Source organism: Camelina sativa, chromosome 12, assembly GCF_030686135.1.
Source record: "Camelina sativa cultivar CO46 ecotype springtype chromosome 12, ASM3068613v1".
Lineage (NCBI taxonomy): Eukaryota > Viridiplantae > Streptophyta > Magnoliopsida > Brassicales > Brassicaceae > Camelina > Camelina sativa.
Window position 1 is genome coordinate 31,147,706 of NC_141891.1, and position 21,705 is coordinate 31,169,410.

At 44.7% G+C, this 21,705-nt stretch overlaps 26 non-coding genes and 17 pseudogenes across 26 annotated transcripts; all 43 read left to right on the forward strand.

The window, feature by feature from the left end:
- Positions 1-285: 285 nt before the first annotated feature.
- Positions 286-404, forward strand: LOC147931453 (5S ribosomal RNA; annotated as a pseudogene).
- A 390-nt stretch (positions 405-794) lies between these two features.
- Positions 795-912, forward strand: LOC147931454 (5S ribosomal RNA; annotated as a pseudogene).
- A 386-nt stretch (positions 913-1,298) lies between these two features.
- LOC147931455 (5S ribosomal RNA) lies at positions 1,299-1,417 on the forward strand (annotated as a pseudogene).
- A 389-nt stretch (positions 1,418-1,806) lies between these two features.
- LOC147931456 (5S ribosomal RNA) lies at positions 1,807-1,924 on the forward strand (annotated as a pseudogene).
- A 386-nt stretch (positions 1,925-2,310) lies between these two features.
- Positions 2,311-2,429, forward strand: LOC147931457 (5S ribosomal RNA; annotated as a pseudogene).
- Positions 2,430-2,818: 389 nt separating this feature from the next.
- On the forward strand, positions 2,819-2,937 carry LOC147931458 (5S ribosomal RNA). Its single transcript, XR_015575672.1, has one exon. It is a non-coding gene; the product is annotated as a 5S ribosomal RNA (ribosomal RNA).
- Positions 2,938-3,326: 389 nt separating this feature from the next.
- LOC147931459 (5S ribosomal RNA) lies at positions 3,327-3,445 on the forward strand. Its single transcript, XR_015575673.1, has one exon. It is a non-coding gene; the product is annotated as a 5S ribosomal RNA (ribosomal RNA).
- A 385-nt stretch (positions 3,446-3,830) lies between these two features.
- LOC147931460 (5S ribosomal RNA) lies at positions 3,831-3,949 on the forward strand (annotated as a pseudogene).
- A 388-nt stretch (positions 3,950-4,337) lies between these two features.
- Positions 4,338-4,455, forward strand: LOC147931461 (5S ribosomal RNA; annotated as a pseudogene).
- Positions 4,456-4,841: 386 nt separating this feature from the next.
- On the forward strand, positions 4,842-4,960 carry LOC147931462 (5S ribosomal RNA). The gene has a single exon (XR_015576473.1). It is a non-coding gene; the product is annotated as a 5S ribosomal RNA (ribosomal RNA).
- Positions 4,961-5,348: 388 nt separating this feature from the next.
- LOC147931463 (5S ribosomal RNA) lies at positions 5,349-5,466 on the forward strand (annotated as a pseudogene).
- A 386-nt stretch (positions 5,467-5,852) lies between these two features.
- On the forward strand, positions 5,853-5,971 carry LOC147931464 (5S ribosomal RNA). Its single transcript, XR_015576474.1, has one exon. It is a non-coding gene; the product is annotated as a 5S ribosomal RNA (ribosomal RNA).
- A 389-nt stretch (positions 5,972-6,360) lies between these two features.
- LOC147931465 (5S ribosomal RNA) lies at positions 6,361-6,478 on the forward strand (annotated as a pseudogene).
- A 386-nt stretch (positions 6,479-6,864) lies between these two features.
- LOC147931466 (5S ribosomal RNA) lies at positions 6,865-6,983 on the forward strand. The gene has a single exon (XR_015576475.1). It is a non-coding gene; the product is annotated as a 5S ribosomal RNA (ribosomal RNA).
- Positions 6,984-7,370: 387 nt separating this feature from the next.
- On the forward strand, positions 7,371-7,489 carry LOC147931467 (5S ribosomal RNA; annotated as a pseudogene).
- Positions 7,490-7,875: 386 nt separating this feature from the next.
- Positions 7,876-7,994, forward strand: LOC147931468 (5S ribosomal RNA). Its single transcript, XR_015576476.1, has one exon. It is a non-coding gene; the product is annotated as a 5S ribosomal RNA (ribosomal RNA).
- Positions 7,995-8,383: 389 nt separating this feature from the next.
- On the forward strand, positions 8,384-8,502 carry LOC147931469 (5S ribosomal RNA; annotated as a pseudogene).
- Positions 8,503-8,888: 386 nt separating this feature from the next.
- LOC147931470 (5S ribosomal RNA) lies at positions 8,889-9,007 on the forward strand. The gene has a single exon (XR_015576477.1). It is a non-coding gene; the product is annotated as a 5S ribosomal RNA (ribosomal RNA).
- A 387-nt stretch (positions 9,008-9,394) lies between these two features.
- LOC147931471 (5S ribosomal RNA) lies at positions 9,395-9,513 on the forward strand (annotated as a pseudogene).
- Positions 9,514-9,899: 386 nt separating this feature from the next.
- LOC147931472 (5S ribosomal RNA) lies at positions 9,900-10,018 on the forward strand. Its single transcript, XR_015576479.1, has one exon. It is a non-coding gene; the product is annotated as a 5S ribosomal RNA (ribosomal RNA).
- Positions 10,019-10,407: 389 nt separating this feature from the next.
- Positions 10,408-10,526, forward strand: LOC147931473 (5S ribosomal RNA; annotated as a pseudogene).
- A 386-nt stretch (positions 10,527-10,912) lies between these two features.
- LOC147931474 (5S ribosomal RNA) lies at positions 10,913-11,031 on the forward strand. The gene has a single exon (XR_015576480.1). It is a non-coding gene; the product is annotated as a 5S ribosomal RNA (ribosomal RNA).
- A 388-nt stretch (positions 11,032-11,419) lies between these two features.
- Positions 11,420-11,538, forward strand: LOC147931475 (5S ribosomal RNA; annotated as a pseudogene).
- A 386-nt stretch (positions 11,539-11,924) lies between these two features.
- LOC147931476 (5S ribosomal RNA) lies at positions 11,925-12,043 on the forward strand. Its single transcript, XR_015576481.1, has one exon. It is a non-coding gene; the product is annotated as a 5S ribosomal RNA (ribosomal RNA).
- Positions 12,044-12,432: 389 nt separating this feature from the next.
- LOC147931477 (5S ribosomal RNA) lies at positions 12,433-12,551 on the forward strand (annotated as a pseudogene).
- Positions 12,552-12,937: 386 nt separating this feature from the next.
- Positions 12,938-13,056, forward strand: LOC147931478 (5S ribosomal RNA). Its single transcript, XR_015576547.1, has one exon. It is a non-coding gene; the product is annotated as a 5S ribosomal RNA (ribosomal RNA).
- A 387-nt stretch (positions 13,057-13,443) lies between these two features.
- On the forward strand, positions 13,444-13,562 carry LOC147931479 (5S ribosomal RNA; annotated as a pseudogene).
- Positions 13,563-13,948: 386 nt separating this feature from the next.
- On the forward strand, positions 13,949-14,067 carry LOC147931480 (5S ribosomal RNA). Its single transcript, XR_015576303.1, has one exon. It is a non-coding gene; the product is annotated as a 5S ribosomal RNA (ribosomal RNA).
- Positions 14,068-14,454: 387 nt separating this feature from the next.
- On the forward strand, positions 14,455-14,573 carry LOC147931481 (5S ribosomal RNA; annotated as a pseudogene).
- A 386-nt stretch (positions 14,574-14,959) lies between these two features.
- On the forward strand, positions 14,960-15,078 carry LOC147931482 (5S ribosomal RNA). Its single transcript, XR_015576304.1, has one exon. It is a non-coding gene; the product is annotated as a 5S ribosomal RNA (ribosomal RNA).
- Positions 15,079-15,466: 388 nt separating this feature from the next.
- On the forward strand, positions 15,467-15,585 carry LOC147931483 (5S ribosomal RNA). Its single transcript, XR_015576152.1, has one exon. It is a non-coding gene; the product is annotated as a 5S ribosomal RNA (ribosomal RNA).
- A 384-nt stretch (positions 15,586-15,969) lies between these two features.
- Positions 15,970-16,088, forward strand: LOC147931484 (5S ribosomal RNA). The gene has a single exon (XR_015576592.1). It is a non-coding gene; the product is annotated as a 5S ribosomal RNA (ribosomal RNA).
- A 388-nt stretch (positions 16,089-16,476) lies between these two features.
- Positions 16,477-16,595, forward strand: LOC147931485 (5S ribosomal RNA). The gene has a single exon (XR_015575674.1). It is a non-coding gene; the product is annotated as a 5S ribosomal RNA (ribosomal RNA).
- Positions 16,596-16,982: 387 nt separating this feature from the next.
- On the forward strand, positions 16,983-17,101 carry LOC147931486 (5S ribosomal RNA). The gene has a single exon (XR_015576556.1). It is a non-coding gene; the product is annotated as a 5S ribosomal RNA (ribosomal RNA).
- Positions 17,102-17,489: 388 nt separating this feature from the next.
- Positions 17,490-17,608, forward strand: LOC147931487 (5S ribosomal RNA). The gene has a single exon (XR_015575633.1). It is a non-coding gene; the product is annotated as a 5S ribosomal RNA (ribosomal RNA).
- Positions 17,609-17,998: 390 nt separating this feature from the next.
- On the forward strand, positions 17,999-18,117 carry LOC147931488 (5S ribosomal RNA). The gene has a single exon (XR_015576557.1). It is a non-coding gene; the product is annotated as a 5S ribosomal RNA (ribosomal RNA).
- A 388-nt stretch (positions 18,118-18,505) lies between these two features.
- On the forward strand, positions 18,506-18,624 carry LOC147931489 (5S ribosomal RNA). Its single transcript, XR_015575675.1, has one exon. It is a non-coding gene; the product is annotated as a 5S ribosomal RNA (ribosomal RNA).
- A 386-nt stretch (positions 18,625-19,010) lies between these two features.
- LOC147931490 (5S ribosomal RNA) lies at positions 19,011-19,129 on the forward strand. Its single transcript, XR_015576558.1, has one exon. It is a non-coding gene; the product is annotated as a 5S ribosomal RNA (ribosomal RNA).
- A 388-nt stretch (positions 19,130-19,517) lies between these two features.
- Positions 19,518-19,636, forward strand: LOC147931491 (5S ribosomal RNA). Its single transcript, XR_015575676.1, has one exon. It is a non-coding gene; the product is annotated as a 5S ribosomal RNA (ribosomal RNA).
- Positions 19,637-20,022: 386 nt separating this feature from the next.
- On the forward strand, positions 20,023-20,141 carry LOC147931492 (5S ribosomal RNA). Its single transcript, XR_015576559.1, has one exon. It is a non-coding gene; the product is annotated as a 5S ribosomal RNA (ribosomal RNA).
- Positions 20,142-20,531: 390 nt separating this feature from the next.
- Positions 20,532-20,650, forward strand: LOC147931493 (5S ribosomal RNA). The gene has a single exon (XR_015575677.1). It is a non-coding gene; the product is annotated as a 5S ribosomal RNA (ribosomal RNA).
- A 387-nt stretch (positions 20,651-21,037) lies between these two features.
- Positions 21,038-21,156, forward strand: LOC147931494 (5S ribosomal RNA). Its single transcript, XR_015576560.1, has one exon. It is a non-coding gene; the product is annotated as a 5S ribosomal RNA (ribosomal RNA).
- Positions 21,157-21,544: 388 nt separating this feature from the next.
- LOC147931495 (5S ribosomal RNA) lies at positions 21,545-21,663 on the forward strand. The gene has a single exon (XR_015575678.1). It is a non-coding gene; the product is annotated as a 5S ribosomal RNA (ribosomal RNA).
- The last annotated feature ends 42 nt before the right edge of the window (positions 21,664-21,705 follow it).

Sequence of the window (21,705 nt, forward strand, 5' to 3'; positions counted from 1 at the left end):
TGAAAAGCCCCAAGAGATCTTCCGGCAAGGAAATGGGACTTCGTACCATTGGACCATTCTCGAGGGCAGATTTTGACGTTTGAAGGCATTTAAGATGTTTTTTTTTATCCCGACACAATTAGTTACGGCTTCAAAACAGTGTTTGGACATGGTTATTGCTTGTTTTTCGACGTTGGAAGCACTTCCAAGGTGACTAAACCGATCCGCATATCAAGTGGGACCCACATCGAATGATCCATTCAGTTTTCAAAAAAAGATATATGCGATTGCATGGGATATACTAACGGATGCAATCATACAAGCACTAATGCACCAGATCCCATCAGAACTCCGCAGTTAAGCGTGCTTGGGCGAGAGTCGTACTAGGATGGGTGACCTCCCGGGAAATCCTCGTGTTGCATCCCTCCTCCTTTTTTTTTTTTTTTTTGGTTGTTTCGCAAGACTATAGTATATAGAGAACGTCGTAACTTTCAGACCGTGAGGAACCATGCAACCCATAATACCTTTTTGAAAAGCCCCAAGAGAGCTTCTGGCAAGGCAATCGGTCTTCGTACCATTGGACCATTCTCGAGGGCAGATTTTGACGTTTGAAGGCATTTAAGATGTTTTTTTGTGATCCCGACACAATTAGTTACGGCTCCAAAACAGTGTTTGGACATGCTTATCGCTTGTTTTTCGACGTTGGAAGCATTTCCAAGGTGACTAAACCGGTCCGCATATCAAGTGGGACCCACATCGAATGATCCATTCAGTTTTCAAAAAAGGATATATGCGATTGCATGGGATATACTAACGGATGCGATCATACCAGCACTAATGCACCGGATCCCATCAGAACTCTGCAGTTAAGCGTGCTTGGGCGAGAGTCGACTAGGATGGGTGACCTCCCGGGAAGTCCTCGTGTTGCATCCCTCCCCCCTTTTTTTTTTTTTGGTTGTTTCGCAAGACTATAGTACATAGAGAACGTCGTAACTTTCAGACCGTGAGGAACCATGCAACCCATAATACCTTTTTGAAAAGCCCCAAGAGATCTTCCGGCAAGGAAATGGGACTTCGTACCATTGGACCATTCTCGAGGGCAGATTTTGACATTTGAAGGCATTTAAGATGTTTTTTTTTATCCCGACACAATTAGTTACGGCTTCAAAACAGTGTTTGGACATGGTTATTGCTTGTTTTTCGACGTTGGAAGCACTTCCAAGGTGACTAAACCGATCCGCATATCAAGTGGGACCCACATCGAATGATCCATTCAGTTTTCAAAAAAAGATATATGCGATTGCATGGGATATACTAACGGATGCAATCATACAAGCACTAATGCACCAGATCCCATCAGAACTCCGCAGTTAAGCGTGCTTGGGCGAGAGTCGTACTAGGATGGGTGACCTCCCGGGAAATCCTCGTGTTGCATCCCTCCTCCTTTTTTTTTTTTTTTTGGTTGTTTCGCAAGACTATAGTATATAGAGAACGTCGTAACTTTCAGACCGTGAGGAACCATGCAACCCATAATACCTTTTTGAAAAGCCCCAAGAGAGCTTCTGGCAAGGCAATCGGTCTTCGTACCATTGGACCATTCTCGAGGGCAGATTTTGACGTTTGAAGGCATTTAAGATGTTTTTTTGTGATCCCGACACAATTAGTTACGGCTCCAAAACAGTGTTTGGACATGCTTATCGCTTGTTTTTCGACGTTGGAAGCATTTCCAAGGTGACTAAACCGGTCCGCATATCAAGTGGGACCCACATCGAATGATCCATTCAGTTTTCAAAAAAGGATATATGCGATTGCATGGGATATACTAACGGATGCGATCATACCAGCACTAATGCACCGGATCCCATCAGAACTCCGCAGTTAAGCGTGCTTGGGCGAGAGTCGACTAGGATGGGTGACCTCCCGGGAAGTCCTCGTGTTGCATCCCTCCCCCCTTTTTTTTTTTTTGGTTGTTTCGCAAGACTATAGTACATAGAGAACGTCGTAACTTTCAGACCGTGAGGAACCATGCAACCCATAATACCTTTTTGAAAAGCCCCAAGAGATCTTCCGGCAAGGAAATGGGACTTCGTACCATTGGACCATTCTCGAGGGCAGATTTTGACGTTTGAAGGCATTTAAGATGTTTTTTTTTATCCCGACACAATTAGTTACGGCTTCAAAACAGTGTTTGGACATGGTTATTGCTTGTTTTTCGACGTTGGAAGCACTTCCAAGGTGACTAAACCGATCCGCATATCAAGTGGGACCCACATCGAATGATCCATTCAGTTTTCAAAAAAAGATATATGCGATTGCATGGGATATACTAACGGATGCAATCATACAAGCACTAATGCACCAGATCCCATCAGAACTCCGCAGTTAAGCGTGCTTGGGCGAGAGTCGTACTAGGATGGGTGACCTCCCGGGAAATCCTCGTGTTGCATCCCTCCTCCTTTTTTTTTTTTTTTTGGTTGTTTCGCAAGACTATAGTATATAGAGAACGTCGTAACTTTCAGACCGTGAGGAACCATGCAACCCATAATACCTTTTTGAAAAGCCCCAAGAGAGCTTCTGGCAAGGCAATCGGTCTTCGTACCATTGGACCATTCTCGAGGGCAGATTTTGACGTTTGAAGGCATTTAAGATGTTTTTTTGTGATCCCGACACAATTAGTTACGGCTCCAAAACAGTGTTTGGACATGCTTATCGCTTGTTTTTCGACGTTGGAAGCATTTCCAAGGTGACTAAACCGGTCCGCATATCAAGTGGGACCCACATCGAATGATCCATTCAGTTTTCAAAAAAGGATATATGCGATTGCATGGGATATACTAACGGATGCGATCATACCAGCACTAATGCACCGGATCCCATCAGAACTCCGCAGTTAAGCGTGCTTGGGCGAGAGTCGTACTAGGATGGGTGACCTCCCGGGAAGTCCTCGTGTTGCATCCCTCCCCCCTTTTTTTTTTTTTTTGGTTGTTTCGCAAGAATATATTACATAGAGAACGTCGTAACTTTCAGACCGTGAGGAACCACGCAACCCATAATACCTTTTGGAAAAGCCCGAAGAGAGCTTCTGGCAAGGCAATCGGTCTTCGTACCATTGGACCATTCTCGAGGGCAGATTTTGACGTTTGAAGGCATTTAAGATGTTTTTTTTTTATCCCGACACAATTAGTTACGGCTCCAAAACTGTGTTTGGACATGGTTATCGCTTGTTTTTCGACGTTGGAAGCATTTCCAAGGTGACTAAACCGGTCCGCATATCAAGTGGGACACACATCGAATGATCCATTCAGTTTTCAAAAAAGGATATATACCATTGCATGGGATATACTAACGGATGCGATCATACCAGCACTAATGCACCGGATCCCATCAGAACTCCGCAGTTAAGCGTGCTTGGGCGAGAGTCGTACTAGGATGGGTGACCTCCCGGGAAGTCCTCGTGTTGCATCCCTCCCCCTTTTTTTTTTTTTGGTTGTTTCGCAAGACTATAGTACATAGAGAACGTCGTAACTTTCAGACCGTGAGGAACCATGCAACCCATAATACCTTTTTGAAAAGCCCCAAGAGATCTCCTGGCAAGGAAATGGGACTTCGTACCATTTGACCATTCTCGAGGGCAGATTTTGACGTTTGAAGGCATTTAAGATGTTTTTTTTTATCCCGACACAATTAGTTACGGCTCCAAAACAGTGTTTGGACATGGTTATCGCTTGTTTTTCGACGTTGGAAGCACGTCCAAGGTGACTAAACCGATCCGCATATCAAGTGGGACCCACATCGAATGATCCATTCAGTTTTCAAAAAAGGATATATGCGATTGCATGGGATATACTAACGGATGCGATCATCCAAGCACTAATGCACCGGATCCCATCAGAACTCCGCAATTAAGCGTGCTTGGGCGAGAGTCGTACTAGGATGGGTGACCTCCCGGGAAATGCTCGTGTTGCATCCCTCCTCCTTTTTTTTTTTTTTTGGTTGTTTCGCAAGACTATAGTACATAGAGAACGTCGTAACTTTCAGACCGTGAGGAACCATGCAACCCATAATACCTTTTTGAAAAGCCCCAAGAGAGCTTCTGGCAAGGCAATGGGTCTTTGTACCATTGGACCATTCTCGAGGGCAGATTTTGACGTTTGAAGGCATTTAAGATGTTTTTTTGTGATCCCGACACAATTAGTTACGGCTCCAAAACAGTGTTTGGACATGCTTATCGCTTGTTTTTCGACGTTGGAAGCATTTCCAAGGTGACTAAACCGGTCCGCATATCAAGTGGGACCCACATCGAATGATCCATTCAGTTTTCAAAAAAGGATATATGCGATTGCATGGGATATACTAACGGATGCGATCATACCAGCACTAATGCACCGGATCCCATCAGAACTCCGCAGTTAAGCGTGCTTGGGCGAGAGTCGACTAGGATGGGTGACCTCCCGGGAAGTCCTCGTGTTGCATCCCTCCCCCCTTTTTTTTTTTTTGGTTGTTTCGCAAGACTATAGTACATAGAGAACGTCGTAACTTTCAGACCGTGAGGAACCATGCAACCCATAATACCTTTTTGAAAAGCCCCAAGAGAGCTTCTGGCAAGGCAATGGGTCTTTGTGCCATTGGACCATTCTCGAGGGCAGATTTTGACGTTTGAAGGCATTTAAGATGTTTTTTTTTATCCCGACACAATTAGTTACGGCTTCAAAACAGTGTTTGGACATAGTTATTGCTTGTTTTTCGACGTTGGAAGCACGTCCAAGGTGACTAAACCGATCCGCATATCAAGTGGGACCCACATCGAATGATCCATTCAGTTTTCAAAAAAGGATATATGCGATTGCATGGGATATACTAACGGATGCAATCATACAAGCACTAATGCACCGGATCCCATCAGAACTCCGCAGTTAAGCGTGCTTGGGCGAGAGTCGTACTAGGATGGGTGACCTCCCGGGAAATCCTCGTGTTGCATCCCTGCTCCTTTTTTTTTTTTTTTGGTTGTTTCGCAAGACTATAGCATATAGAGAACGTCGTAACTTTCAGACCGTGAGGAACCATGCAACCCATAATACCTTTTTGAAAAGCCCCAAGAGAGCTTCTGGCAAGGCAATCGGTCTTCGTACCATTGGACCATTCTCGAGGGCAGATTTTGACGTTTGAAGGCATTTAAGATGTTTTTTTGTGATCCCGACACAATTAGTTACGGCTCCAAAACAGTGTTTGGACATGCTTATCGCTTGTTTTTCGACGTTGGAAGCATTTCCAAGGTGACTAAACCGGTCCGCATATCAAGTGGGACCCACATCGAATGATCCATTCAGTTTTCAAAAAAGGATATATGCGATTGCATGGGATATACTAACGGATGCGATCATACCAGCACTAATGCACCGGATCCCATCAGAACTCCGCAGTTAAGCGTGCTTGGGCGAGAGTCGACTAGGATGGGTGACCTCCCGGGAAGTCCTCGTGTTGCATCCCTCCCCCCTTTTTTTTTTTTTGGTTGTTTCGCAAGACTATAGTACATAGAGAACGTCGTAACTTTCAGACCGTGACGAACCATGCAACCCATAATACCTTTTTGAAAAGCCCCAAGAGATCTTCTGGCAAGGAAATGGGACTTCGTACCATTGGACCATTCTCGAGGGCAGATTTTGACGTTTGAAGGCATTTAAGATGTTTTTTTTTATCCCGACACAATTAGTTACGGCTTCAAAACAGTGTTTGGACATAGTTATTGCTTGTTTTTCGACGTTGGAAGCACGTCCAAGGTGACTAAACCGATCCGCATATCAAGTGGGACCCACATCGAATGATCCATTCAGTTTTCAAAAAAGGATATATGCGATTGCATGGGATATACTAACGGATGCAATCATACAAGCACTAATGCACCGGATCCCATCAGAACTCCGCAGTTAAGCGTGCTTGGGCGAGAGTCGTACTAGGATGGGTGACCTCCCGGGAAATCCTCGTGTTGCATCCCTGCTCCTTTTTTTTTTTTTTTTGGTTGTTTCGCAAGACTATAGTATATAGAGAACGTCGTAACTTTCAGACCGTGAGGAACCATGCAACCCATAATACCTTTTTGAAAAGCCCCAAGAGAGCTTCTGGCAAGGCAATCGGTCTTCGTACCATTGGACCATTCTCGAGGGCAGATTTTGACGTTTGAAGGCATTTAAGATGTTTTTTTGTGATCCCGACACAATTAGTTACGGCTCCAAAACAGTGTTTGGACATGCTTATCGCTTGTTTTTCGACGTTGGAAGCATTTCCAAGGTGACTAAACCGGTCCGCATATCAAGTGGGACCCACATCGAATGATCCATTCAGTTTTCAAAAAAGGATATATGCGATTGCATGGGATATACTAACGGATGCGATCATACCAGCACTAATGCACCGGATCCCATCAGAACTCCGCAGTTAAGCGTGCTTGGGCGAGAGTCGACTAGGATGGGTGACCTCCCGGGAAGTCCTCGTGTTGCATCCCTCCCCCCCTTTTTTTTTTTTGGTTGTTTCGCAAGACTATAGTACATAGAGAACATCGTAACTTTCAGACCGTGAGGAACCATGCAACCCATAATACCTTTTTGAAAAGCCCCAAGAGATCTTCCGGCAAGGAAATGGGACTTCGTACCATTGGACCATTCTCGAGGGCAGATTTTGACGTTTGAAGGCATTTAAGATGTTTTTTTTTATCCCGACACAATTAGTTACGGCTTCAAAACAGTGTTTGGACATGGTTATTGCTTGTTTTTCGACGTTGGAAGCACGTCCAAGGTGACTAAACCGATCTGCATATCAAGTGGGACCCACATCGAATGATCCATTCAGTTTTCAAAAAAGGATATATGCGATTGCATGGGATATACTAACGGATGCAATCATACAAGCACTAATGCACCGGATCCCATCAGAACTCCGCAGTTAAGCGTGCTTGGGCGAGAGTCGTACTAGGATGGGTGACCTCCCGGGAAATCCTCGTGTTGCATCCCTCCTCCTTTTTTTTTTTTTTGGTTGTTTCGCAAGACTATAGTATATAGAGAACGTCGTAACTTTCAGACCGTGAGGAACCATGCAACCCATAATACCTTTTTGAAAAGCCCCAAGAGAGCTTCTGGCAAGGCAATCGGTCTTCGTACCATTGGACCATTCTCGAGGGCAGATTTTGACGTTTGAAGGCATTTAAGATGTTTTTTTGTGATCCCGACACAATTAGTTACGGCTCCAAAACAGTGTTTGGACATGGTTATCGCTTGTTTTTCGACGTTGGAAGCATTTCCAAGGTGACTAAACCGGTCCGCATATCAAGTGGGACACACATCGAATGATCCATTCAGTTTTCAAAAAAGGATATATGCGATTGCATGGGATATACTAACGGATGCGGTCATACCAGCACTAATGCACCGGATCCCATCAGAACTCCGCAGTTAAGCGTGCTTGAGCGAGAGTCATACTAGGATGGGTGACCTCCCGGGAAGTCCTCGTGTTGCATCCCTCCCCCTTTTTTTTTTTTTTGGTTGTTTCGCAAGACTATAGTACATAGAGAACGTCGTAACTTTTAGACCGTGAGGAACCATGCAACCCATAATACCTTTTTGAAAAGCCCCAAGAGATCTTCTGGCAAGGAAATGGGACTTGGTACCATTGGACCATTCTCGAGGGCAGATTTTGACGTTTGAAGGCATTTAAGATGTTTTTTTTTATCCCGACACAATTAGTTACGGCTCCAAAACAGTGTTTGGACATGGTTATCGCTTGTTTTTCAACGTTGGAAGCACGTCCAAGGTGACTAAACCGATCTGCATATCAAGTGGGACCCACATCGAATGATCCATTCAGTTTTCAAAAAAGGATATATGCGATTGCATGGGATATACTAACGGATGCAATCATACAAGCACTAATGCACCGGATCCCATCAGAACTCCGCAGTTAAGCGTGCTTGGGCGAGAGTCGTACTAGGATGGGTGACCTCCCGGGAAATCCTCGTGTTGCATCCCTCCTCCTTTTTTTTTTTTTTTTGGTTGTTTCGCAAGACTATAGTATATAGAGAACGTCGTAACTTTCAGACCGTGAGGAACCATGCAACCCATAATACCTTTTTGAAAAGCCCCAAGAGAGCTTCTGGCAAGGCAATCGGTCTTCGTACCATTGGACCATTCTCGAGGGCAGATTTTGACGTTTGAAGGCATTTAAGATGTTTTTTTGTGATCCCGACACAATTAGTTACGGCTCCAAAACAGTGTTTGGACATGGTTATCGCTTGTTTTTCGACGTTGGAAGCATTTCCAAGGTGACTTAACCGGTCCGCATATCAAGTGGGACCCACATCGAATGATCCATTCAGTTTTCAAAAAAGGATATATGCGATTGCATGGGATATACTAACGGATGCGATCATACCAGCACTAATGCACCGGATCCCATCAGAACTCCGCAGTTAAGCGTGCTTGAGCGAGAGTCATACTAGGATGGGTGACCTCCCGGGAAGTCCTCGTGTTGCATCCCTCCCCCTTTTTTTTTTTTTTGGTTGTTTCGCAAGACTATAGTACATAGAGAACGTCGTAACTTTCAGACCGTGAGGAACCATGCAACCCATAATACCTTTTTGAAAAGCCCCAAGAGATCTTCCGGCAAGGAAATGGGACTTCGTACCATTGGACCATTCTCGAGGGCAGATTTTGACGTTTGAAGGCATTTAAGATGTTTTTTTTTATCCCGACACAATTAGTTACGGCTTCAAAACAGTGTTTGGACATGGTTATTGCTTGTTTTTCGACGTTGGAAGCACGTCCAAGGTGACTAAACCGATCTGCATATCAAGTGGGACCCACATCGAATGATCCATTCAGTTTTCAAAAAAGGATATATGCGATTGCATGGGATATACTAACGGATGCAATCATACAAGCACTAATGCACCGGATCCCATCAGAACTCCGCAGTTAAGCGTGCTTGGGCGAGAGTCGTACTAGGATGGGTGACCTCCCGGGAAATCCTCGTGTTGCATCCCTCCTCCTTTTTTTTTTTTTTGGTTGTTTCGCAAGACTATAGTATATAGAGAACGTCGTAACTTTCAGACCGTGAGGAACCATGCAACCCATAATACCTTTTTGAAAAGCCCCAAGAGAGCTTCTGGCAAGGCAATCGGTCTTCGTACCATTGGACCATTCTCGAGGGCAGATTTTGACGTTTGAAGGCATTTAAGATGTTTTTTTGTGATCCCGACACAATTAGTTACGGCTCCAAAACAGTGTTTGGACATGGTTATCGCTTGTTTTTCGACGTTGGAAGCATTTCCAAGGTGACTAAACCGGTCCGCATATCAAGTGGGACACACATCGAATGATCCATTCAGTTTTCAAAAAAGGATATATGCGATTGCATGGGATATACTAACGGATGCGGTCATACCAGCACTAATGCACCGGATCCCATCAGAACTCCGCAGTTAAGCGTGCTTGAGCGAGAGTCATACTAGGATGGGTGACCTCCCGGGAAGTCCTCGTGTTGCATCCCTCCCCCTTTTTTTTTTTTTTGGTTGTTTCGCAAGACTATAGTACATAGAGAACGTCGTAACTTTTAGACCGTGAGGAACCATGCAACCCATAATACCTTTTTGAAAAGCCCCAAGAGATCTTCTGGCAAGGAAATGGGACTTGGTACCATTGGACCATTCTCGAGGGCAGATTTTGACGTTTGAAGGCATTTAAGATGTTTTTTTTTATCCCGACACAATTAGTTACGGCTCCAAAACAGTGTTTGGACATGGTTATCGCTTGTTTTTCAACGTTGGAAGCACGTCCAAGGTGACTAAACCGATCTGCATATCAAGTGGGACCCACATCGAATGATCCATTCAGTTTTCAAAAAAGGATATATGCGATTGCATGGGATATACTAACGGATGCAATCATACAAGCACTAATGCACCGGATCCCATCAGAACTCCGCAGTTAAGCGTGCTTGGGCGAGAGTCGTACTAGGATGGGTGACCTCCCGGGAAATCCTCGTGTTGCATCCCTCCTCCTTTTTTTTTTTTTTTTGGTTGTTTCGCAAGACTATAGTATATAGAGAACGTCGTAACTTTCAGACCGTGAGGAACCATGCAACCCATAATACCTTTTTGAAAAGCCCCAAGAGAGCTTCTGGCAAGGCAATCGGTCTTCGTACCATTGGACCATTCTCGAGGGCAGATTTTGACGTTTGAAGGCATTTAAGATGTTTTTTTGTGATCCCGACACAATTAGTTACGGCTCCAAAACAGTGTTTGGACATGGTTATCGCTTGTTTTTCGACGTTGGAAGCATTTCCAAGGTGACTTAACCGGTCCGCATATCAAGTGGGACCCACATCGAATGATCCATTCAGTTTTCAAAAAAGGATATATGCGATTGCATGGGATATACTAACGGATGCGATCATACCAGCACTAATGCACCGGATCCCATCAGAACTCCGCAGTTAAGCGTGCTTGAGCGAGAGTCATACTAGGATGGGTGACCTCCCGGGAAGTCCTCGTGTTGCATCCCTCCCCCTTTTTTTTTTTTTTGGTTGTTTCGCAAGACTATAGTACATAGAGAACGTCGTAACTTTCAGACCGTGAGGAACCATGCAACCCATAATACCTTTTTGAAAAGCCCCAAGAGATCTTCCGGCAAGGAAATGGGACTTCGTACCATTGGACCATTCTCGAGGGCAGATTTTGACGTTTGAAGGCATTTAAGATGTTTTTTTTTATCCCGACACAATTAGTTACGGCTTCAAAACAGTGTTTGGACATGGTTATTGCTTGTTTTTCGACGTTGGAAGCACGTCCAAGGTGACTAAACCGATCTGCATATCAAGTGGGACCCACATCGAATGATCCATTCAGTTTTCAAAAAAGGATATATGCGATTGCATGGGATATACTAACGGATGCAATCATACAAGCACTAATGCACCGGATCCCATCAGAACTCCGCAGTTAAGCGTGCTTGGGCGAGAGTCGTACTAGGATGGGTGACCTCCCGGGAAATCCTCGTGTTGCATCCCTCCTCCTTTTTTTTTTTTTTTGGTTGTTTCGCAAGACTATAGTATATAGAGAACGTCGTAACTTTCAGACCGTGAGGAACCATGCAACCCATAATACCTTTTTGAAAAGCCCCAAGAGAGCTTCTGGCAAGGCAATGGGTCTTCGTACCATTGGACCATTCCCGAGGGCAGATTTTGACGTTTGAAGGCATTTAAGATGTTTTTTTGTGATCCCGACACAATTAGTTACGGCTCCAAAACAGTGTTTGGACATGGTTATCGCTTGTTTTTCGACGTTGGAAGCATTTCCAAGGTGACTAAACCGGTCCGCATATCAAGTGGGACACACATCGAATGATCCATTCAGTTTTCAAAAAAGGATATATGCGATTGCATGGGATATACTAACGGATGCGATCATACCAGCACTAATGCACCGGATCCCATCAGAACTCCGCAGTTAAGCGTGCTTGAGCGAGAGACATACTAGGATGGGTGACCTCCCGGGAAGTCCTCGTGTTGCATCCCTCCCCCTTTTTTTTTTTTTTGGTTGTTTCGCAAGACTATAGTACATAGAGAACGTCGTAACTTTTAGACCGTGAGGAACCATGCAACCCATAATACCTTTTTGAAAAGCCCCAAGAGATCTTCTGGCAAGGAAATGGGACTTGGTACCATTGGACCATTCTCGAGGGCAGATTTTGACGTTTGAAGGCATTTAAGATGTTTTTTTTTATCCCGACACAATTAGTTACGGCTCCAAAACAGTGTTTGGACATGGTTATCGCTTGTTTTTCAACGTTGGAAGCACGTCCAAGGTGACTAAACCGATCTGCATATCAAGTGGGACCCACATCGAATGATCCATTCAGTTTTCAAAAAAGGATATATGCGATTGCATGGGATATACTAACGGATGCAATCATACAAGCACTAATGCACCGGATCCCATCAGAACTCCGCAGTTAAGCGTGCTTGGGCGAGAGTCGTACTAGGATGGGTGACCTCCCGGGAAATCCTCGTGTTGCATCCCTCCTCCTTTTTTTTTTTTTTTTGGTTGTTTCGCAAGACTATAGTATATAGAGAACGTCGTAACTTTCAGACCGTGAGGAACCATGCAACCCATAATACCTTTTTGAAAAGCCCCAAGAGAGCTTCTGGCAAGGCAATCGGTCTTCGTACCATTGGACCATTCTCGAGGGCAGATTTTGACGTTTGAAGGCATTTAAGATGTTTTTTTGTGATCCCGACACAATTAGTTACGGCTCCAAAACAGTGTTTGGACATGGTTATCGCTTGTTTTTCGACGTTGGAAGCATTTCCAAGGTGACTTAACCGGTCCGCATATCAAGTGGGACCCACATCGAATGATCCATTCAGTTTTCAAAAAAGGATATATGCGATTGCATGGGATATACTAACGGATGCGATCATACCAGCACTAATGCACCGGATCCCATCAGAACTCCGCAGTTAAGCGTGCTTGAGCGAGAGTCATACTAGGATGGGTGACCTCCCGGGAAGTCCTCGTGTTGCATCCCTCCCCCTTTTTTTTTTTTTTGGTTGTTTCGCAAGACTATAGTACATAGAGAACGTCGTAACTTTTAGACCGTGAGGAACCATGCAACCCATAATACCTTTTTGAAAAGCCCCAAGAGATCTTCTGGCAAGGAAATGGGACTTCGTACCATTGGACCATTCTCGAGGGCAGATTTTGACGTTTGAAGGCATTTAAGATGTTTTTTTTTATCCCGACACAATTAGTTACGGCTCCAAAACAGTGTTTGGACATGGTTATCGCTTGTTTTTCAACGTTGGAAGCACGTCCAAGGTGACTAAACCGATCCGCATATCAAGTGGGACCCACATCGAATGATCCATTCAGTTTTCAAAAAAGGATATATGCGATTGCATGGGATATACTAACGGATGCGATCATACAAGCACTAATGCACCGGATCCCATCAGAACTCCGCAGTCAAGCGTGCTTGGGCGAGAGTCGTACTAGGATGGGTGACCTCCCGGGAAATCCTCGTGTTGCATCCCTCCTCCTTTTTTTTTTTTTTGGTTGTTTCGCAAGACTATAGTACATAGAGAACGTCGTAACTTTCAGACCGTGAGGAACAATGCAACCCATAATACCTTTTTGAAAAGCCCCAAGAGAGCTTCTGGCAAGGCAATCGGTCTTCGTACCATTGGACCATTCTCGAGGGCAGATTTTGACGTTTGAAGGCATTTAAGATGTTTTTTTGTGATCCCGATACAATTAGTTACGGCTCCAAAACAGTGTTTGGACATGGTTATCGCTTGTTTTTCGACGTTGGAAGCATTTCCAAGGTGACTAAACCGGTCCGCATATCAAGTGGGACCCACATCGAATGATCCATTCAGTTTTCAAAAAAGGATATATGCGATTGCATGGGATATACTAACGGATGCGATCATACCAGCACTAATGCACCGGATCCCATCAGAACTCCGCAGTTAAGCGTGCTTGAGCGAGAGTCATACTAGGATGGGTGACCTCCCGGGAAGTCCTCGTGTTGCATCCCTCCCCCTTTTTTTTTTTTTTGGTTGTTTCGCAAGACTATAGTACATAGAGAACGTCGTAACTTTTAGACCGTGAGGAACCATGCAACCCATAATACCTTTTTGAAAAGCCCCAAGAGATCTTCTGGCAAGGAAATGGGACTTCGTACCATTGGACCATTCTCGAGGGCAGATTTTGACGTTTGAAGGCATTTAAGATGTTTTTTTTTATCCCGACACAATTAGTTACGGCTCCAAAACAGTGTTTGGACATGGTTATCGCTTGTTTTTCATCGTTGGAAGCACGTCCAAGGTGACTAAACCGATCCGCATATCAAGTGGGACCCACATCGAATGATCCATTCAGTTTTCAAAAAAGGATATATGCGATTGCATGGGATATACTAACGGATGCGATCATACAAGCACTAATGCACCGGATCCCATCAGAACTCCGCAGTTAAGCGTGCTTGGGCGAGAGTCGTACTAGGATGGGTGACCTCCCGGGAAATCCTCGTGTTGCATCCCTCCTCCTTTTTTTTTTTTTTGGTTGTTTCGCAAGACTATAGTACATAGAGAACGTCGTAACTTTCAGACCGTGAGGAACAATGCAACCCATAATACCTTTTTGAAAAGCCCCAAGAGAGCTTCTGGCAAGGCAATCGGTCTTCGTACCATTGGACCATTCTCGAGGGCAGATTTTGACGTTTGAAGGCATTTAAGATGTTTTTTTGTGATCCCGATACAATTAGTTACGGCTCCAAAACAGTGTTTGGACATGGTTATCGCTTGTTTTTCGACGTTGGAAGCATTTCCAAGGTGACTAAACCGGTCCGCATATCAAGTGGGACCCACATCGAATGATCCATTCAGTTTTCAAAAAAGGATATATGCGATTGCATGGGATATACTAACGGATGCGATCATACCAGCACTAATGCACCGGATCCCATCAGAACTCCGCAGTTAAGCGTGCTTGAGCGAGAGTCATACTAGGATGGGTGACCTCCCGGGAAGTCCTCGTGTTGCATCCCTCCCCCTTTTTTTTTTTTTTGGTTGTTTCGCAAGACTATAGTACATAGAGAACGTCGTAACTTTTAGACCGTGAGGAACCATGCAACCCATAATACCTTTTTGAAAAGCCCCAAGAGATCTTCTGGCAAGGAAATGGGACTTCGTACCATTGGACCATTCTCGAGGGCAGATTTTGACGTTTGAAGGCATTTAAGATGTTTTTTTTTATCCCGACACAATTAGTTACGGCTCCAAAACAGTGTTTGGACATGGTTATCGCTTGTTTTTCATCGTTGGAAGCACGTCCAAGGTGACTAAACCGATCCGCATATCAAGTGGGACCCACATCGAATGATCCATTCAGTTTTCAAAAAAGGATATATGCGATTGCATGGGATATACTAACGGATGCGATCATACAAGCACTAATGCACCGGATCCCATCAGAACTCCGCAGTTAAGCGTGCTTGGGCGAGAGTCGTACTAGGATGGGTGACCTCCCGGGAAATCCTCGTGTTGCATCCCTCCTCCTTTTTTTTTTTTTTTGGTTGTTTCGCAAGACTATAGTACATAGAGAACGTCGTAACTTTCAGACCGTGAGGAACCATGCAACCCATAATACCTTTTTGAAAAGCCCCAAGAGAGCTTCTGGCAAGGCAATGGGTCTTCGTACCATTGGACCATTCTCGAGGGCAGATTTTGACGTTTGAAGGCATTTAAGATGTTTTTTTGTGATCCCGATACAATTAGTTACGGCTCCAAAACAGTGTTTGGACATGGTTATCGCTTGTTTTTCGACGTTGGAAGCATTTCCAAGGTGACTAAACCGGTCCGCATATCAAGTGGGACCCACATCGAATGATCCATTCAGTTTTCAAAAAAGGATATATGCGATTGCATGGGATATACTAACGGATGCGATCATACCAGCACTAATGCACCAGATCCCATCAGAACTCCGCAGTTAAGCGTGCTTGGGCGAGAGTCGTACTAGGATGGGTGACCTCCCGGGAAGTCCTCGTGTTGCATCCCTCCCCCTTTTTTTTTTTTTTGGTTGTTTCGCAAGACTATAGTACATAGAGAACGTCGTAACTTTCAGACCGTGAGGAACCATGCAACCCATAATACCTTTTCGAAAAGCCCCAAGAGATCTTCCGGCAAGGAAATGGGACTTCGTACCATTGGACCATTCTCGAGGGCAGATTTTGACGTTTGAAGGCATTTAAGATGTTTTTTTATCCCGACACAATTAGTTACGGCTCCAAAACAGTGTTTGGACATGGTTATCGCTTGTTTTTTGACGTTGGAAGCACGTCCAAGGTGACTAAACCGATCCGCATATCAAGTGGGACCCACATCGAATGATCCATTCAGTTTTCAAAAAAGGATATATGCGATTGCATGGGATATACTAACAGATGCGATCATACAAGCACTAATGCACCGGATCCCATCAGAACTCCGCAGTTAAGCGTGCTTGGGCGAGAGTCGTACTAGGATGGGTGACCTCCCGGGAAATCCTCGTGTTGCATCCCTCCTCCTTTTTTTTTTTTTTTGGTTGTTTCGCAAGACTATAGTACATAGAGAACGTCGTAACTTTCAGACCGTGAGGAACCATGCAACCCATAATACCTTTTTGAAAAGCCCCAAGAGAGCTTCTGGCAAGGCAATGGGTCTTCGTACCATTGGACCATTCTCGAGGGCAGATTTTGACGTTTGAAGGCATTTAAGATGTTTTTTTGTGATCCCGATACAATTAGTTACGGCTCCAAAACGGTGTTTGGACATGGTTATCGCTTGTTTTTCGACGTTGGAAGCATTTCCAAGGTGACTAAACCGGTCCGCATATCAAGTGGGACCCACATCGAATGATCCATTCAGTTTTCAAAAAAGGATATATGCGATTGCATGGGATATACTAACGGATGCGATCATACCAGCACTAATGCACCGGATCCCATCAGAACTCCGCAGTTAAGCGTGCTTGGGCGAGAGTCGTACTAGGATGGGTGACCTCCCGGGAAGTCCTCGTGTTGCATCCCTCCCCCTTTTGTTTTTTTTTTGGTTGTTTCGCAAGACTATAGTACATAGAGAACGTCGTAACTTTCAGACCGTGAGGAACCATGCAACCCATAATACCTTTTCGAAAAGCCCCAAGAGATCTTCTGGCAAGGAAATGGGACTTTGTACCATTGGACCATTCTCGAGGGCAGATTTTGACGTTTGAAGGCATTTAAGATGTTTTTTTTTATCCCGACACAATTAGTTACGGCTACAAAACAGTGTTTGGACATGGTTATCGCTTGTTTTTCAACGTTGGAAGCACGTCCAAGGTGACTAAACCGATCCGCATATCAAGTGGGACCCACATCGAATGATCCATTCAGTTTTCAAAAAAGGATATATGCGATTGCATGGGATATACTAACGTATGCGATCATACAAGCACTAATGCACCGGATCCCATCAGAACTCCGCAGTTAAGCGTGCTTGGGCGAGAGTCGTACTAGGATGGGTGACCTCCCGGGAAATCCTCGTGTTGCATCCCTCCTCCTTTTTTTTTTTTTTTGGTTGTTTCGCAAGACTATAGTACATAGAGAACGTCGTAACTTTCAGACCGTGAGGAACCATGCAACCCATAATACATTTTTGAAAAGCCCCAAGAGAGCTTCTGGCAAGGCAATGGGTCTTCGTACCATTAGACCATTCTCGAGGGCAGATTTTGACGTTTGAAGGCATTTAAGATGTTTTTTTGTGATCCCGACACAATTAGTTACGGCTCCAAAACAGTGTTTGGACATGGTTATCGCTTGTTTTTCGACGTTGGAAGCATTTCCAAGGTGACTAAACCGGTCCGCATATCAAGTGGGACCCACATCGAATGATCCATTCAGTTTTCAAAAAAGGATATATGCGATTGCATGGGATATACTAACGGATGCGATCATACCAGCACTAATGCACCGGATCCCATCAGAACTCCGCAGTTAAGCGTGCTTGGGCGAGAGTCGTACTAGGATGGGTGACCTCCCGGGAAATCCTCGTGTTGCATCCCTCCTCCTTTTTTTTTTTTTTTTGGTTGTTTCGCAAGACTCTTAGTACATAGAGAACGTCGTAACTTTCAGACCGTGAGGAACCATGCAACCCATAATACCTTTTTGAAAAGCCCCAAGAGAGCTTCTGGCAAGGCAATGGGTCTTCGTGCCATTGGACCATTCTCGAGGGCAGATTTTGACGTTTGAAGGCATTTAAGATGTTTTTTTGTGATCCTGATACAATTAGTTACGGCTCCAAAACAGTGTTTGGACATGGTTATCGCTTGTTTTTCGACGTTGGAAGCATTTCCAAGGTGACTAAACCGGTCCGCATATCAAGTGGGACCCACATCGAATGATCCATTCAGTTTTCAAAAAAGGATATATGCGATTGCATGGGATATACTAACGTATGCGATCATACAAGCACTAATGCACCGGATCCCATCAGAACTCCGCAGTTAAGCGTGCTTGGGCGAGAGTCGTACTAGGATGGGTGACCTCCCGGGAAATCCTCGTGTTGCATCCCTCCTCCTTTTTTTGTTTTTTTGGTTGTTTCGCAAGACTATAGTACATAGAGAACGTCGTAACTTTCAGACCGTGAGGAACCATGCAACCCATAATACCTTTTTGAAAAGCCCCAAGAGAGCTTCTGGCAAGGCAATGGGTCTTCGTGCCATTGGACCATTCTCGAGGGCAGATTTTGACGTTTGAAGGCATTTAAGATGTTTTTTTGTGATCCTGATACAATTAGTTACGGCTCCAAAACAGTGTTTGGACATGGTTATCGCTTGTTTTTCGACGTTGGAAGCATTTCCAAGGTGACTAAACCGGTCCGCATATCAAGTGGGACCCACATCGAATGATCCATTCAGTTTTCAAAAAAGGATATATGCGATTGCATGGGATATACTAACGGATGCGATCATACCAGCACTAATGCACCGGATCCCATCAGAACTCCGCAGTTAAGCGTGCTTGGGCGAGAGTCGTACTAGGATGGGTGACCTCCCGGGAAGTCCTCGTGTTGCATCCCTCCCCCTTTTTTTTTTTTTTTGGTTGTTTCGCAAGACTATAGTACATAGAGAACGTCGTAACTTTCAGACCGTGAGGAACCATGCAACCCATAATACCTTTTCGAAAAGCCCCAAGAGATCTTCTGGCAAGGAAATGGGACTTCGTACCATTGGACCATTCTCGAGGGCAGATTTTGACGTTTGAAGGCATTTAAGATGTTTTTTTTATCCCGACACAATTAGTTACGGCTCCAAAACAGTGTTTGGACATGGTTATCGCTTGTTTTTCAACGTTGGAAGCACGTCCAAGGTGACTAAACCGATCCGCATATCAAGTGGGACCCACATCGAATGATCCATTCTGTTTTCAAAAAAGGATATATGCGATTGTATGGGATATACTAACGTATGCGATCATACAAGCACTAATGCACCGGATCCCATCAGAACTCCGCAGTTAAGCGTGCTTGGGCGAGAGTCGTACTAGGATGGGTGACCTCCCGGGAAATCCTCGTGTTGCATCCCTCCTCCTTTTTTTGTTTTTTTGGTTGTTTCGCAAGACTATAGTACATAGAGAACGTCGTAACTTTCAGACCGTGAGGAACCATGCAACCCATAATTCCTTTTTGAAAAGCCCCAAGAGAGCTTCTGGCAAGGCAATGGGTCTTCGTGCCATTGGACCATTCTCGAGGGCAGATTTTGACGTTTGAAGGCATTTAAGATGTTTTTTTGTGATCCTGATACAATTAGTTACGGCTCCAAAACAGTGTTTGGACATGGTTATCGCTTGTTTTTCGACGTTGGAAGCATTTCCAAGGTGACTAAACCGGTCCGCATATCAAGTGGGACCCACATCGAATGATCCATTCAGTTTTCAAAAAAGGATATATGCGATTGCATGGGATATACTAACGGATGCGATCATACCAGCACTAATGCACCGGATCCCATCAGAACTCCGCAGTTAAGCGTGCTTGGGCGAGAGTCGTACTAGGATGGGTGACCTCCCGGGAAGTCCTCGTGTTGCATCCCTCCCCCTTTTTTTTTTTTTTGGTTGTTTCGCAAGACTATAGTACATAGAGAACGTCGTAACTTTCAGACCGTGAGGAACCATGCAACCCATAATACCTTTTCGAAAAGCCCCAAGAGATCTTCTGGCAAGGAAATGGGACTTTGTACCATTGGACCATTCTCGAGGGCAGATTTTGACGTTTGAAGGCATTTAAGATGTTTTTTTTTATCCCGACACAATTAGTTACGGCTCCAAAACAGTGTTTGGACATGGTTATCGCTTGTTTTTCAACGTTGGAAGCACGTCCAAGGTGACTAAACCGATCCGCATATCAAGTGGGACCCACATCGAATGATCCATTCAGTTTTCAAAAAAGGATATATGCGATTGCATGGGATATACTAACGTATGCGATCATACAAGCACTAATGCACCGGATCCCATCAGAACTCCGCAGTTAAGCGTGCTTGGGCGAGAGTCGTACTAGGATGGGTGACCTCCCGGGAAATCCTCGTGTTGCATCCCTCCTCCTTTTTTTTTTTTTTTTGGTTGTTTCGCAAGACTCTTAGTACATAGAGAACGTCGTAACTTTCAGACCGTGAGGAACCATGCAACCCATAATACCTTTTTGAAAAGCCCCAAGAGAGCTTCTGGCAAGGCAATGGGTCTTCGTGCCATTGGACCATTCTCGAGGGCAGATTTTGACGTTTGAAGGCATTTAAGATGTTTTTTTGTGATCCTGATACAATTAGTTACGGCTCCAAAACAGTGTTTGGACATGGTTATCGCTTGTTTTTCGACGTTGGGAGCATTTCCAAGGTGACTAAACCGGTCCGCATATCAAGTGGGACCCACATCGAATGATCCATTCAGTTTTCAAAAAAGGATATATGCGATTGCATGGGATATACTAACGGATGCGATCATACCAGCACTAATGCACCGGATCCCATCAGAACTCCGCAGTTAAGCGTGCTTGGGCGAGAGTCGTACTAGGATGGGTGACCTCCCGGGAAGTCCTCGTGTTGCATCCCTCCCCCTTTTTTTTTTTTTTTGGTTGTTTCGCAAGACTATAGTACATAGAGAACGTCGTAACTTTCAGACCGTGAGGAACCATGCAACCCATAATACCTTTTCGAAAAGCCCCAAGAGATCTTCTGGCAAGGAAATGGGACTTCGTACCATTGGACCATTCTCGAGGGCAGATTTTGACGTTTGAAGGCATTTAAGATGTTTTTTTTTATCCCGACACAATTAGTTACGGCTCCAAAACAGTGTTTGGACATGGTTATCGCTTGTTTTTCAACGTTGGAAGCACGTCCAAGGTGACTAAACCGATCCGCATATCAAGTGGGACCCACATCGAATGATCCATTCAGTTTTCAAAAAAGGATATATGCGATTGTATGGGATATACTAACGTATGCGATCATACAAGCACTAATGCACCGGATCCCATCAGAACTCCGCAGTTAAGCGTGCTTGGGCGAGAGTCGTACTAGGATGGGTGACCTCCCGGGAAATCCTCGTGTTGCATCCCTCCTCCTTTTTTTGTTTTTTTGGTTGTTTCGCAAGACTATAGTACATAGAGAACGTCGTAACTTTCAGACCGTGAGGAACCATGCAACCCATAATACCTTTTTGAAAAGCCCCAAGAGAGCTTCTGGCAAGGCAATGGGTCTTCGTGCCATTGGACCATTCTCGAGGGCAGATTTTGACGTTTGAAGGCATTTAAGATGTTTTTTTGTGATCCTGATACAATTAGTTACGGCTCCAAAACAGTGTTTGGACATGGTTATCGCTTGTTTTTCGACGTTGGAAGCATTTCCAAGGTGACTAAACCGGTCCGCATATCAAGTGGGACCCACATCGAATGATCCATTCAGTTTTCAAAAAAGGATATATGCGATTGCATGGGATATACTAACGGATGCGATCATACCAGCACTAATGCACCGGATCCCATCAGAACTCCGCAGTTAAGCGTGCTTGGGCGAGAGTCGTACTAGGATGGGTGACCTCCCGGGAAGTCCTCGTGTTGCATCCCTCCCCCTTTTTTTTTTTTTTGGTTGTTTCGCAAGACTATAGT